The following is a 15,784-nucleotide window of genomic DNA, read 5'->3' as shown; positions in this document are numbered from 1 at the left end:
AAGAAAGAAAAAGGAAAAAGAAAAAAATTTACATTTAAGCTGCTGGAAGCAGGTAAAGGTTCCCAAAGCAAATCTGCACACAAGACATCCTGGGAACTATAGTGATCTTAGTGTAATCTCACAGCACTTCCAATCTTACTGAAGCCAGGACTCTGCAGACACCTTTGTTTTCATGGGTATGTGCTCTTTCCCATGCTGTTCCCTTCCAAGTATCTGTCAGCTCTAAGAGAACGGCAGCTCTGGCTCCACTGTCTTATGTTCAGAGATCCTGTGCAGAGTGGTGGTTGTTTGTGTTGGGTACCCCTGACACTGATCCCCAGGGGAGCAGCAGCCTGGCTGGAGCCTGTGTTTGTCCAAACCCTGATCCCTGGAAACCTACGCTGTGGATTGATGTGCATCCCACAGAACTGTCTTACCTCGTGTGCCCAAACCAGCTGAGCACTTCCAGAGCAGTAGAGCTCATCCTTTCCAGACTGACAAATGTGTACAGTCCTGTGTGAAGACACTGAAGATTTGTGCTCACTCCTGTTCCTGCTTCAAGCACCCAACAGTGCCTTGGATAAACTGCTTTATCTCTGCATCAGTTCTTCATCTTTAGGGAATACTTGATTATTCCCACCAGAACGTACACAGCTCTCTGAGAGAAAAGATGTGCCTGGTACAGCAAGTCTCCAATTTGGGCAGCAGCCTGTAGCTATCACTGCTTTACAGACAAAGAGCAGCTGGAAGAGGAGAAGGCCACTCAGTAGCAGGAGAGAAGAACTGAAATTTGAATGACAGTAAGTTAAAAAGCATCCTAAATTAATGGAACATTTGAATTTTCAGATTTGTTTTAGAATTGTGTAATAAAAAATGTCAGGACATTGCTAAGAAGCTTTTGCAACTGTTTTTGACTTTTAAGTGCCTTTTTTTTTTTTTTTTTTTTTTTTTTTTTTTTTTTTTTTTTTTTTTTTTTTTTTTTTTTTTTTTTTTTTTTTTTTTTTTTTTTTTTTTTTTTTTTTTTTTTTTTTTTTTTTTTTTTTTTTTTTTTTTGTGGTACTTGTGCCTGGAGCAGTTCCAACCCCTAATTGCTTGTTTATTAATCCATTTCACCCTCCCACGCTTACACTTGCAGCAACACAACACTTTCTGGGATGTGCCATGAAATATCAAGGAGTAGACATATCTGAAAACTTCATCTCTCTCCCTCTTGCCCCAGTTAATTTTCACTTCCATGGAAGTGCCACAGTCCCATAAGCAGTGCAGAAACAGGCATGGATGTTGGTCAGCTGGAATTTCCTTACACTGTATTACCCCAAGAGCATGGGACCATATCACATTCTCATTAGCTGTCAGAAAGGCTTTCAGAGAAAACCAAACCTACCTAAACAAGGTCAGGACCTGTGTTGTAAAATATACAGCAGCTATGGGAAGATTCAGGGAATAATCTGTTATGTTATCAGAGAGAAATCATTGTTTCAGTAGATCAAAGGAGAAACCTCAATGCCTTGAGGTTATTTACATGTTATGTTTGATCCTGCTGTCACTTTGCTCTTCCCCTGAGCAGCACCAGGAATGGATTATTGTCAGATGAATAAGGGAAGGTTAGAGACAGGAAGTATTTTTACTTGCCAGTTCCTCAGGTGAAGTACAAAACTCAAGAAGTGACTGTGCAATAGCTTATAAAATAGAAGTGTACAGAATCAAAAATGCATTCCTCTGAAATCTGATAACTTCATTTGTTTTCAAATATGCCATTTTTGATGATGTTTGGTTGAAATGGTTTAGAAGAGAGTAATGGTTTTTTGTTTAGTTGGTTTTTGTTTTCAGAGTGAGGTTTGTGTAAGCTATTTTTGTCAAATGGTTTACTGCTGCCACTACAAAAATGGTAATTCTTTATAAAAAAGGAGCAGCTGAACAGGCTAAAAATGAGCATGAAGAAAAGCAGATAGTGTTGAAGGCTATTCTAGAACAAGTTTCTGTGAACTTCATTGTTCAGAGATATACTGTTTTTGCTTTAAATTAAATCCTATTTATTTGAACAGTTATAGCTTCAAGAGTTACGTAGAGTTGCAGGTGGTTCATTCTCCTTTCTTCTCATCTTTTTGAACCACTGTGCAGTTTATCTTAAAGCTCCCCAGACCTGCAGTGCCTATTCTAAGACAGAGGTTTTAAGTGAGAGTGTTAAAAATGGATGCTGAAACTGAGGGGCAGGACAAGAACATGCACTTCTCTGGAGAAACACTGGGGCACTTGCTGCTGGGAAGATTCAAAGCTGCCATAACTGATGGTGAACAGCTACAGGGATATATGTATATGTGTGTGTGTCTATGTGTTTATTACTAGCACTGACAGGACCATGATCAATTTTCCAAGTTCTTCTATATTATTTTATAACTTTCCTTAAAAATAGAAAACAACGTCTTCATTTGTCCTCGGAAAACCCTAAAGAATGTGTTGTTATCATTCCTTCAGTAAGCTTGGTGGGATAGAGGGATTTTACTCCTGTGAGTCAAGAATTATGCATAGCCTCCAGTGTTACTGTAGATGAGAATCTTCTTCCTCACCTCAAAGATTATAGTTTCTGTGAAAGCAATGAGGTGAGAGAAGTCATACAGACATACAGAAAAGGAAACCTGGAAAAGTATGTGTAAGGAATGGGGTTTGGGGTCATTGTGTGGAATAGAACATCAACCGTTGTTTTATAAGGCACCAGTATTGGAGATGGGCAAAAGGTCTTGAGGCAGAACCTTCAACTTGAAAGTTTTATTTTACTTTTTCATTTCCAATGCAAAGTTCAAGCCAAGTTCACTGAAGTTTGTGAACCCTTCAGCAGCAGCTGGCGAAGTTACAAGCAAGCCTGAAATGGTATGTGGTTTGGGTGCAAATCAGGCTGGGTTTGATCCCAAGCCACGTGAAACACAGCACTTTCTGGCAGCGTGGAGCTTTGTGTTTCAGCCTTCCAGCCCAGACCTGGACTCACTCAGAGGGAAGCCGTGGCTTAAAGCCCCGTGAATGGTGCCCGCTGTACTTGGCACTGGTTTCTCGTGGAAATGGTGAGTGTTGGGTACTTGTGCTGGATGGATGGCTTAGCCTCCAGTTCAGCTGCAGGGTCTTTATACACACATCCATATGTCTGAACTTCAAAGCTGATGAGGTAACATGTGGGTCTCATCCAGTTTTCCACAGGGAGTTTTCTTTGAAACAGACTCACTCCTGGAGCTACACTAAGGCTCTGGAGAAAGCCAGAGTAATTCCAAAGGGTGCACATTGGCACTCTGCCTCAGCATTACTTCTGGTTTAATTACCCCAAAGGAATTTTTAAAAAGACTTTTTAACCTGTAGAAGTAGCTTCCTTCACATAAATCTAGAATGTTTCTCAGTTCTGCTCTGTGCAGTGCGAGGTCTGGGGATAATTTGCAGAAGCCCAGGTTGGTTCCTGCAGGTCTCATGGAATTCTTTGTGGCAGTGGTCACAATATGGCCCCCTGCCACAATGGCAGCATCAAACCTTTGGTAACCCAAAATGACCAAATGGTGGTCCTGTCTGTGTTAAAGACTTTGACATCTGTGGACGTGAATAGATAGTGAAGATGTTATTAATAGTCATTAATATAATAATTGTTATAAATGCTGAGAGGACTTCTACAAAAACCATTATGGAGTGACTGCATTGTGTTGCCAAGTAGCAATATATTATTTTGTGACATTGGGTGTCCTTTCCTCCTTGTTACACTGACTTTAACAACTTTGAATCCCCAGCTAAGCAAGTCTCCAAACTTTCTGAATTTTTATGGAATGACCAAGCTTTGGCTGGGAGTTTTGTGACATGGTAATGTCTGTTCATGTCCTTTGCTGGCTTCCTTTCTTCCCTGTGAAGGGCAAGCTCATGGATGAGATGACTGGGAAGTAAATACAAGCAGTTTTTAAATAACAGCACTAGGAGGAAGTCTACAGCTCTTATGGTAAGGTTTTAAAGAGTTGCCATGTAATCAGCTCCTTCAGAGCTGGTTCCCGTTAAGGGAATTCCTGGGATATGCTCTGTCTGCAAGATGCTAAACCCTGGGGCCCAGGTGAGGCAGAGCCTCGGGCTCTGGTTTTCTGGTGAGAAATGGGTGAGTCACTTCCCCTGTCACTTGGGCACAGTTGTCACCTGATGCTTGGGTCCATTGTCACTTGAACAAGTGTAAATCCAGCTCTTTCTGGAGGAAGGTGCTACTGTTTAACTGTAATTACTCATCTGAGAACACTCTTCAAGTGACACGAGACTGACAGTTTTTATCTTTATGTAACAAATGTTCAGGAAAAACGGCCCGAACATTTCCTTTCGTGGTCTCTAACACAGGAGTAATTGACAATAATAGAGGAAAACTTTGGATATGGAGTAAATATTTTAGAAAGTGAGATTGCACAGTTTGGAAAACTTTCAGTTTGTTGTTAAACTATGCAAATGCTGCCTTGATGTATGCACTTTGAAACTGTTTTGTTCCACAGTCCATGGTGAAACCTAGCATTTAAAACAATTTCACACTGTTATGTGCCATTTTTAGCATATTTTGATATGGGTTGCATTCTATTACCTCCTTTCACTTTTGAAAATTACTTCTATTAAAAGCCAAACAAACCTAAGATTGTGATTTTGCAGCAAAATGTTTAATATGTGCATACAAGTGTACAAGGGAGAATTCACCATGAAACCCTGTCCCTCCACAACCACTCTGGTCACCCTTGCTTGTTACCTCTGTCTGTGCTCCAGTCTCAGCTTCCAATCCAATCTCAGCTTCCAGCTCTCTAATCCTGCCTCCCCTACCCACCTGGGGGCTGGTTATCTTAAGGATTTTTTTTCCAAGTTCTTCTTTTCAGACACAAATACTTTTGAACAGGGTGTGGATTACAAACATTCTGGTGGCAGATTCTGGACCTCTAAAAGCAGAGTTCTCAGGACATGTGTTATATTCTGCTGGACTTAATTGCATCCCAAGCTGTGTTAATACATGCTTGCAAGATAAACAGAATTTCATCTCAGAGAATGACTTGCACCATATACTGCCAAGCACTTTAAGCTCATCTGCTAAGTAATAAAAATTTAGGACTTGCTTATGATCTGACACCAGAATTTTCTAATGTTCAAAAATTAGGGAGTTATACCTGACATATCACTTTGAAGTCAGGGCATGGTTGGTCATTTATGTAAAAGTAACATCAGGGAGCTACCAAACTGAACTGTTTTTTAAAAAAAGTTATTCTGAATCCCCATCCAGGCTGAGATTTTCATGTGGCGGAACTGCATAAACGTGCTAACTGTTTTAAAGGGCTTGTGGTCTTTAAGAGAAATAACAAGTGAAAGTATTAAAGCACACAAACTAACTGGGATACTGATAGGCAGGGATTTTGCTACCATCTTTTTTTTTTTTTTTCAGTGTGTGTACACAAAGCTTCCTCTCCTCCTCTTACACTGAGCTCCTCTCTAAGTAACTGTTGGGGTTTCCTTTGCTGTTTTAACTGTTAGCTTTTCCCTCTCTTCATTTAACCCACCCTCTCAGAAAGAGTCCTGAATACATAAAAAGCCTTTGCAGTGTGCCCTGAAGCATGTATGCTGATGAAGCACATACAATGTAATTATGGATAGCACAATGCAGCATCATGAAGTGCCTTTGTTTACAACTTCTCTATCATGAGAGTATAATGAACGGATTCACTGAGGAAATGCAAAAGCAGATGCCTTTGGCTGGCTCCTGTTGTTCTCTTCTTGGCAAAGACAGAGGGACGAATCTACTGTGGGACAGCCCCACTGGAGTCAGATGAGTTACACCAGGCAGAAACCAGGAACTGGAACTTTTTCTTTTCTTCTTCTTGTTCCATTTGTGTTTTTTTTTTTTCTTTTAAGGAACACAGTTTCCAGATCTCTTTTCTCTGACTGTCACAATTTCTCTTTCCACAGAAAGCCTATGAGAAAAGACTCTCTGCTTCTAAAAAGGTAGGATATCCTTTTACTCACTAATAACAAATCTCCTCAGCAGTAAAAGTTCTGTCTGTATCTACCACTGGCTGTAATAATAAAATTAATATCTAACTATTTATATTCTAAAAATACTAAAAAGCTAAAATCATAGTTACTGAATGGGACAGTAAGATCAGATGGTGCTGTGAGAGGGATGGAGTGCTGACACACAGCTGTGCTGCTTCAGGTGCATGACTTCTGCTTACAGCTGGCCTAGGCCAGCATATGGTACCAGCTTGAAATGTGTACTCATACCTGCCACGGACTGAGGTGTGACACTGGGCAAAGCTTCTGAGGGCAGCTGTCTGTGAGAGCACCTCATTTCACACGTCTGTGAAATCGTTAGGGGAGAAGAACCTGTGGCAGCTCCTGGTATCTGCATGCTTGCAAGTGATAATCTTTATAACAACTTTATTATGGTAAACCCAGGATTGCACTTTGTAGCACAGTATAATAACAGAAGTTAGCAGGACTGCTGCTGCTTTGTGCCTGCTTGTGCAGTGACCATACTTTGGGGTTTTTTTTCCTCTCCTGAGGGCCTGAATGGTGCCTCTCATATAAAACCTGCCATTTACAATTTGCCTTTTGCGGAGGCCTCCTTTGTGCTCACACAAGGCAGCTGGCAGGAGTGCTGACCTCCCCGGAGCAGAGCCTGCCAGCACTGGCTAATCAATATTCAGTAGAGCTGGCTGCTCATTACGAAGCCATTGATTATCTCTGGAAGGTTACTCCCACTGTGTGTGTCACTTTTCAGTCTTCTCTTTACCCCTCTGCCCCCATCCCAGGCTCCCAAGAGGACAGAGTGCTGGGATGGAAATGAGGTTCCCTTTCAGCATCTGAATAGTTTGTCAAAACAGTCTTTGGAAAAAAAGTGATTTCCTCACTGCCAGGTTTTTGTTTATACCAGGTTTGTACTTTTAATTTCTGGGATATTTTTAATGATTGCAAGCTGTGGCACTTGAAGGGTTTGTTGTATTTGACTCAGGCAAGTTGCATTACTTACACTAAGCCTTGGTCTCCTGTGACCAAAGGAAAAAACCCACATCCTTCGCACAGCTATAGCTGACCTTTCTGACCTCTTGCACAGAAGGGTAGAGCCATGATTTCATATTCCATGCTATTCACAAGGAAATGAACAGGGAGGCTCATGAAGAAGGGAAAACATAGCACAAACATGTCAGCTTTTCTGACACAAGAGAGGAGGCCAGTGAGGTTTGTGTGGCACAAAACCTGCCCACTACCCTGAAGAGTGTTTGGCAAAAATCATAACAGAGTCTCTCTCTCCTTTCAAATGTGAATTATCCACTTAAGGGTGTATTCAGTCATCAGTACAGCAGTAGAGAACTGTAAGATAAATATGCAAGTTTAAACAGTTGAATTTATTTGGAGTAATAGAATAGGTGCCAGATATATAGAGTGATACAGAAGAGTTACTAAAGCAATTGTTTGGTTAATTTGATTTAGTTACTTTGATTGTAAATATGACATTAACAGTCACAGCAGAGATTACAGGTCAAAAAGGCAAGGTCAGAGGTCTAAGAGGAGGGGAGCACACAGGTGGAGCTTAGAGACAGATGGGTAAAAGAAAGGCATTTGGCACAGAATAATTGTATTCCTGTCTCCATGACACTACTCAGTTCAAGTCAGTGCCCTCCCCAAAGAGCAGAAACTGCACTGTGTTGTGACCACCCACATTAGCAAAAAAATTAGCTTGCACTTGATGGGTAGTAATTCGGTGTCCAGCTTCCTGTTTGCAATATGGAGATTGAAAGTCAATAGCTCTCAAGCTTTATCCTCCTTGTGTCTTCTCACGTTGGATTTAAGGCACCACTAAATCCAAACTACAGGCTTGTGTCTGAATGGGAGTAAAGTCAACAATGCAAGTAAAAGCACAGCAGGAGTTACTGACTCAGTGAAGGTGAGCATCCCTTCTCCTGCCCTTAGCATTGAGGGAGCAGCTGTTGGTGCTTGGAGAGCAAACCTGCTGTCTGCTTCTGATTTTATACAAACTGCTGTGTTACGAGGGAATGGAAAGGCAGGGAATGCACTGATGCTGCGGTGGTGCAAGGCAGTATTCACTCTTGCTGGAACAATACCCAGACCATACCTCGTTAGCACCTTGCAGTGGTGCACCTTGGTTCACCTCACATTGGTCTGTGATTTGTCAGGTGCTGATGACTGAGCTCCTGTCTCCAAGGGCTGTTCCAGCAGCCAGCTCTGTGACCATTGCCAACAATTTGATCCTGCCCAGTTACTAACACATACCAGAGAGACAATGACAGGGATGTCAAAAATGCAAGCTGGCATTAACTGGGCTTTGTTTAGCCAAGGGGGTTTCCTGTCAGCTCCCTATCTTCCTGATCAAGGCATGTGACACAATAGATCTGTCTGACTGCCAGAGAAAGTTTGTTTAAAGTGTAAGTCAGGAGTTAAAGTGGACAATGGAGACAAGTTCCTCAGCTGACAGAGAGGAGCTGTCCCTGGGAGAGCAGAAGAGTGACTCCAAGTGCCATCCTCTGTCAGGAAGTACTTCCTTTTGGTGGCAGTTGTCAGTCCACTGCCATTAGTGGTTTTGCCACTGTCTGAAAAAAAGGCTGTGTTGCTACTGAAGGGAGACCTTTCAGCTGTCTTTAACAAACCTGAGATGTACTTAAGGGATGAAGTGAGGACTAATCCTATGCCTTGGTCAGAAAATCCTATCGGTGTATTACAAGTGAAATCTTAACAGAGAACTACTGTTTCTATTCCTGTTAGGCAGAACCTTCCTGTCCCATTTGTATTTACATTATCCTGCAGCAACCACTGCAGTCCTAGAGGGAAATACTGAATTGAATGTGTTTCTAGTTGTAGTTGCTGATGGAGCTGAGCCGGTGTGTTGGGACCACACTGCTCACTCCAATCAGCAGATCTACCTGATGTAGCACGAGTATCTGTCCTCTGTATCTCCTTTCCTCTTGTGATGTGGATGTAGTGAGTTCTGAGGGAAACGGAGTTCTCTTGGGGCTGCAGTGGGTTAAAGAGCAATGACATCTTTGTGAGACACTCCAAAGAGATGTGAAATGCCCTGAAGCCAAGAAAATTTAATCACAGAGTGCACTCACATTTTTCCTTCTGGATTTTTCATTAGGCTGGTCATGCCTAATGAAATGCCTAATGCTGGTCATGCACAGGGACAGTTAAAGTGATAGAAAGATCTCATAATGGTGTCCAAGTATGCATTATTATTATTATTATTATTATTATTATTATTATGCTGAACTTGAGAATTCTGCATTTGTTTCAAGTGTGTTTTTTAGTGGAGAAAAAGTGTGTGTTTCTGTCTTGGTAGCAAACATGGAAGGAGAACACTGAGGTGAACTGTGTAAAATCTTTTTGTAAAACCCCATGTCAGTGTGGTCATGCAGACAAAATGTAGCACTATAGCACTGACCTCCACAAGTGGCAGGTGCAGAACATGAGTTCATGTTTGCTGTGAAGTAAATGAGGTGTCCTTTGGAAATTATGAGTGTAGAATAAAAGTTTGAAAGATCAAGAAAACTTTTGGAGACACTGTTATTTTTGCATTTTTTAAAAATCCCTCCCTTAAGGAACACAGATGTGAAGTCATGGCTGATATCTTAGGCTATGCAGATTCCCAGAGCAGGTGTAGGGCAGTGGCTGCAGACTTTTCAGGCTGTTGTGGTGTGAGGTTGAATCAGCCAGTCTTTTCCTATTGGAGATACCTACAGCCACTGAACCCACATGGACCTCATTTTATTACAGGACTCCATAAAAAACCCTTAATATATTACAATCTGGAAGTAATAAAACTCCAGCATCCAGAACTGAATGGAAGACCATGCAGACTTTCATAGCAGGTATATTATATATCTATGGTGTACCTATGTTACATCCTGTTACACTGTACATACTCTTACACTGTTGCGTATTTATCTTTAAAAGGACTGGTCAGAAAGTATTTTCAGTAATCCTTGCTCAAAGGCAGCAGACTGTGGGAACTGTTTGTGCAAATGTCAGCATTTCCCTTTGTAGTTGAAATATATCTCTACTGGATAGAGGTGAGCTGTTGCCATGCATTATCAGACACTGTCTTTGATTAAATACCAGTAAAAAGGCCCACTGAGTAATCTGCCTTGTGTGTTTGTAGCCTGAATTAGGGTTACAAAGGTGCTACAGATCTCCCTTGCCTTCCATCTTGGAGCTGTGCCAAGTATTTTCCTCTGAGCTGAGGAAGTGTAATGTTGGTTATTCTCTGTTTGCTGTCAGTGCAAGCTCTGAAAGCAAAGATAGAACCTGGATTCGTTTGCCTGCAGTTAGAACTTGCTTTCATTCTGGTACTTCAAAGGTTCTTGTACAAAGACTACACTAGTGGTGTGTGTTTCTTAGTGCATGACAGGTGGAATTGCCTGCAACGATTATACTACTCAGATACTTGATCTGCAGTCAAGAGAGTGAGATTGTGTCATTGGTCAACCTAAATTTCAACATGACATTGTAACACACTGGTGTGTAATAAATTCACCATTAGCTTTCTGATAACTTGCTTTAACTTTCAGAGTAAAGCAGCACTTAGAAGATGGCTTTGTCCTTTGCAAAGAGGGAAAAGGGAATGATAAAAAAACCCCAACAGTTATTACTTTGCAATTTTTTTGGTGAAGTCAAAATACAATGAAACAGCTTGGCAGAGGTGACCTTTCAGGGGAGCACACAATTTATAGCAAGTCAGGACAGTATTATCTTTTCCTTTAAAAATGCCTGTACTTTTTTTGTGTAGAACTTTTTTTTGCATAGAACTTATCACCATGGTGTCTGAGTGCCTTCTCCATGCGTTCAGTCTTCCAGTGTCTTTTTGTGATGTAGCCAAAGGAGGGTGAGGAGTGGATACAGTGAGTTATTTGCTCGGGGTCATTCAGGAAGTCTGAGACAGACCAAAGAGCTGAATGCAGATAACCTAACACTCTTATATTGTCTATCCTTTATTTTAGGAATGAATGAATCCCAAAGGTTCAAAGCAGCCCACAATATTATTTCCTATGGCTGTTTTCAGTTTAGATTGACTCAGTCCCAGGCTTTTCCTTGGCATCCATTTGTAGCAGTAGATAAAGGCAGATGTGTTCAACAGTAAGCTCCTGTTTACAGCATGACGTTTGAGCTTGCATCGCTGCAGCCTCCTGTTTTGTTATAACTGTTTCTAAGCAGTGTCCTCTTTGCCTGCCTGGGGCAGACAACCACCTTCTATAGAAAGTGGCTTGTAAACCCCTGGGCCCGTGGCCAGTGAGGGGAGCACAGAGCTACTTCCTTCACACATTGCTGCTCTGGCTTCCTTCAGGCATTTGTGACCTGCTCCTCCTTGTTGCAGGGTATGCAAACAGGAGCTCCTGTTCAGGGGGACCCGGCCCAGGAGCTCCTCCTGGTTCAGAGTGGCAGTGAAGTGCCTTTCAGCCTTCCCATTTACATCAGTATTGACCTCTCTGTTTGTGGCTATGCCGGGCACTGTGCAAAGAGCACTGGGATGCTTGGAAAGATACTTCCTTCGTGGCAGTGCCTGCTTCTGGTGGTGGTTTTCTCACTCTCTAAAGACTAAATACAGAGGGCAGCTTGTTCATCTTTCCATCTCAGTGTCCCTCAGTGAGGGCAAAACGCACGGCTTAAAGATCCCTCATCCCCTCAATGCTGTGCTAACCTGGGAGCCAAAACTCTTATTTCTTGTTGCTTGAGCTCAGTTCCTGTCTTCTTCTGAAAGATCCCTGGGGAAGTTGTGGTCCCATCAGGTGCTTTACCTGATCCAGTATGATTTCAAATCAGAAATTGTCCACTGGCTTTGGATTTAGCAGAGTCCATTGCAAACCAGAATGTTGGGGAGTATGCACTGTAGGTAGATCCTACGATTTCTACCTGTTGCCTCAGTGACTCGAGATTTTGAGCTTCAGTTTCCCTTTAAGATAAGACTAAAATTGGCCTAGGGTTTGCATTCAGGGAAGTGGAGACAGTGAGGAATGAAATAAGGGCAATTTATTGGTTAGGTGAAATTTCATCCCCACTCTTAGTTCCCACCAGGGTCTCTTAGTGCAGATTCAGGTTCATAATTAAGATGCTTATTCTGCAGGATATATTGATTTTAAAGTCAAATATACAGAGCTATGAAACTGTTATTTTCACCAGGTTTTCCCGGAGAAACATTTCTCTGAGACTTTGTACTGTACACAGCATGTAAAAATATATGAGGTACTTAAAATTATAATAAGGAAAGCCTGAGCCTTGGAGGATGAATTGTTAAGGCAGACATTTCATATGATATTTACTTGTTTATAGCAAGAGTGCTGCAGCTACACTGGGTAATTATTCACACTATCTTATGTTCCAGAGAAAATAGGGAATCTGTTTTCCAGACACATATTTACAGTCCATTGAACCCTTCCGGTGTAGTTGTACAGCATCAGATATATCAGGAAACCAGGCTTAGTATCACCTTCCAGATGAAAACGTTTTGAAGGATAGAAAGTAATTCAGATGTCCTTGATTTATATCATTGCTGAGACGTTTTGTTACAACAATTGATGTCACCACTTTGCAGCACTGACCTGGAAAGTTCTGCTGCAAAAAGACTGTACCTGGTGACCCTGCTCATACTTTTTATACCTTCTGTGTGTTTATTCATTCCAGGCAAGTGTCTGCAGCATATCTGTGTAACAAAAGAATTCAGAACGTGGTATTGCAGTAGACTCTGTGGAAAACACATGAAGGGGTATGAAGTTAACTCCTTCAGCCACTTGACAGAGAGAATCCCTGAGAATCCTGTGCTCTCCCCTTCTGACTCTTAGTTTAAGGTATTATGCACTTAAAGTGGCCACTGCCCAGCCTTTCTAACTCCCATACTAAGCACAACACATACACTTTACAGGTGGCTGTACACCACTTTCTGCTCTGTCAAACTCCCCAGTCATTTCTGAACACTCACTGAAAGTGTTTGAGTGTGCAGAGTTTAGTAGGGGCTTTTTTAGCTGTGTGGGGTTGGAATACTTTTTATCAAAACCTGCATCCTGGAGGGTATGTCTTTCTGTCCTTCCATGCCTTCCAGTCCATGGAAACTTAACCTCTGCTGCCATCACAGCTGTGAAAGGAATGGGTTATTGGGAGTCGTCACTATCCCAAAGTGGGCAGTGGGGGAATGCAATTGAAACCAGCACCAGAGTTAACACTGACTTCTGAAATGGCAAAGGACCATCTCTCACTGTCCTGAAGAACTTGAAGAATCAATTTTTAGTAAGTTTTTGTTTTGATTCCTATGGAAATGAGGGAGTTGAGAGGCCTATGTCTATCTGTCCTCCTGCATGTACCTTTTGAAACAGCTGAGAGTTTTTAACCAAATTTAAAAGAGAGGTAAAAGTATCAAAGTCCCCTGCAAATTCCATAAGCACTGGCAGTTAAGTAAACAGGGTGCCCTTACTGAGGGAACAAGGCCCAACTGGCCAGTCAGCATTTATGGGTGGGAACAGAGTGACTCTAGTGAGAAAGGGTCTATCAGGGGACATAAGTCCATAGGAAGCCAGGGTTCATCAGTTCTGCCTCTTGTGGAATGAACTATTGTTTAGCAGAACAGAGATGCTGCATAGATGTGAAGCCTCAGTTACAGTTTAGCTTTTGTCTTTCAGTAACAGAGTGTAATGTGTAAAGACTCTTTCAATATTTAGATAGCGGAGCTGAACAAAAACAAGACCATTATATGCAATATCTGTCAAAACTGGTGAATGGTCTGTGTTAGCCTGCCAAATGCAAATGAAGATTATCTATTCATTTAGTCCAAGAGAGAAAATGATATAACTTCTTTGGTTCAATTAGTTTACTGTAACAAATAAACAAAGAAGAGAGGACTCCAATATGGCAAGTGTTCAACTTCAGATAGCTTTAAGGGCTGTAGAAATCACACTGCTCTGATGGTAAGCCTTATTTTACATTCTTTGCTCAGATGCAGTCCTTACATCTTCAAAGTGATTTATATACTCCCTCCACAAGTAGACAGGAATTGAGACCCAAGTTTCACTTATTTGCTGTGTACTTTTAAGGCAAGAGTATACTCATCACTGTTGGAATGTGGGTTATTCTCAGCCAGGATGAGCTACCCAATTTATTCTCTGCTGTACTAAGTTCAGCCAAAGCACTAATGCAGTTTTGTACATCTCTGTCATGGAGACATTCCAGCTCTTTGTTTGCAAATGCTGGTGTGCCCTCACGGGTGGGAATGAAGGGATATGGGGATGTGGAGCTGAAAAGTATTTCCAGCATGAGTCCCAAGCACTTTGCAGAAAAAACTCACAAAGAAAGGGTTCCAGCTGCTCTCTGTGCGTCAGCTGAGTTGTGAGACTCACCTGAGGAGTTGGTAAGGCTCTGGGAAAAAGGTGGATAGGCTGGAGGGGAAGCAGACATGCCTTTGTGGTTGCTGGTAAGGTTGATCCTCTCACTGATGGACGTAGTAGGAAACAGTTGGAATGCTCAGGGTGAGCATCTCCAAAGCAGCAGGTTGGATGTCACTGAGAGGACTCTCCTGGCCGTTCTTTGTTGCCCAGACAGGGCAGTCCCATCTCATGGTGGGGAGTGAGCAGCAAGCTCAGCCTGTGCCTGTGGCAGGACAGAAGGAAATGTCCGGCAAGGTGATGGATCCTGTTCAGCCCAGAGGTCAGTAGACTGCTACAGAAGCAGACTGTCACTTGAGAGACCTGTCCCACAAGCTGGAGCTTTCTTGCCAAAGTAGCTGTGCTTCCTGGCAAAGCCTCACATCCTCATCAGCACCACGTTATGGTTGGTCACTCAGCACAAAAACCCCTTATGCATCCTATAGATATTGCAGACTTCAGAACTTACAGCTTCAAGTAGATCTCGCTGCTAGCCATTCACTGCAAGACTTGGTGACTTATTTTAGGAAATAAAAAATGAGAAGATTTGCAACCTTTATTTCACAAGAATGTATTTTTAGAAAGGTAATGAACTATGTGGGTTGAAATGGGGTTATTCCAGAAGCCTGATTTGGAGGGACACTTGATGTGTGGTTCATCTTTGTTTTCCAACTCTGGCGGGTTACTACTTTCCCCCCAGTCCCAGCTCAGTCCAAAAACGTATTTCTTCAGTAGTTTTTGAAGGAAATGTAGCGGGGGCAGCTTGCCCTCTGCTGGCTGACGGCACCCAGGCGCAGGGAACCTCTTAGGCCACACGGCCCGGGACTTTCAGAGATGAACTCGTGATCTGGCTAATTCTGCTGGAATGTAAAGTGATTAGAAGCAGACGGGCGTTGACATAAAAGCTTCTTCTTCAAAGTGACTTCTCCTTCAAAGGAAGGAGAGTAGCCTATCAGCAAACCAGCTTGAGCAGTAGTGTACCCGTCCTCAGACTTGAACTTGAACCATCAGGTGTCAGCCTAGTTCTGTCTCAAGGGTTTTCAGTGCTGGTTTATAGCAGTTATTGTTTTCCCAACAAGCTCCCTGTCTCTGCCCCACCGTGTACACAAAACTGAGCAGGTGCTCCCAGCGAATTCACAGTACCTTCATATTTCCTTGGAGAGAAAAAATAAAAGGATAGATGGGTAAGTCAGGAGTGGTCAGAACTGCTTTCAGCACACTGAAGTGTGTTGCTCTTTCGTGGGAAGGTACAGCACACACCAGCTGTGCTCTCCTCCTGCTCCCCTCACCACTTGCAGGGAAGGCAAATGAGGGTGACACAGTCCCTTCCAGGGCTCCACTGTGCTCAGGGTTATATAGACCTTGTGCTTCCACACTCAAACCTGTCCACCCTACAGCTTCTCTGTCCTTGTGAA

The 15,784-nt window shown here is 42.4% G+C and overlaps 1 protein-coding gene across 1 annotated transcript in view; it reads left to right on the top strand.

The window, feature by feature from the left end:
* LOC114064689 overlaps positions 1-15,784 on the top strand; it is a 94,932-nt gene that overhangs the window by 4,087 nt on the left and 75,061 nt on the right. Inside the window, exon 2 of the mRNA XM_027897951.1 lies at positions 5,920-5,955. The gene's annotated coding sequence lies outside the window, so the exon portion shown is untranslated. The remainder of the gene's footprint in view (positions 1-5,919; positions 5,956-15,784) is intronic.

Source organism: Empidonax traillii, unplaced genomic scaffold (genome assembly GCF_003031625.1).
Source record: "Empidonax traillii isolate 1590-97213 ecotype Southwest subspecies unplaced genomic scaffold, ASM303162v1 scaffold570:size522666, whole genome shotgun sequence".
In the NCBI taxonomy this organism is placed as follows: Eukaryota; Metazoa; Chordata; class Aves; order Passeriformes; family Tyrannidae; genus Empidonax; species Empidonax traillii.
Note: the sequence above shows the minus strand (reverse complement) of the source record. Positions and strands in the feature narration are given on the sequence as shown.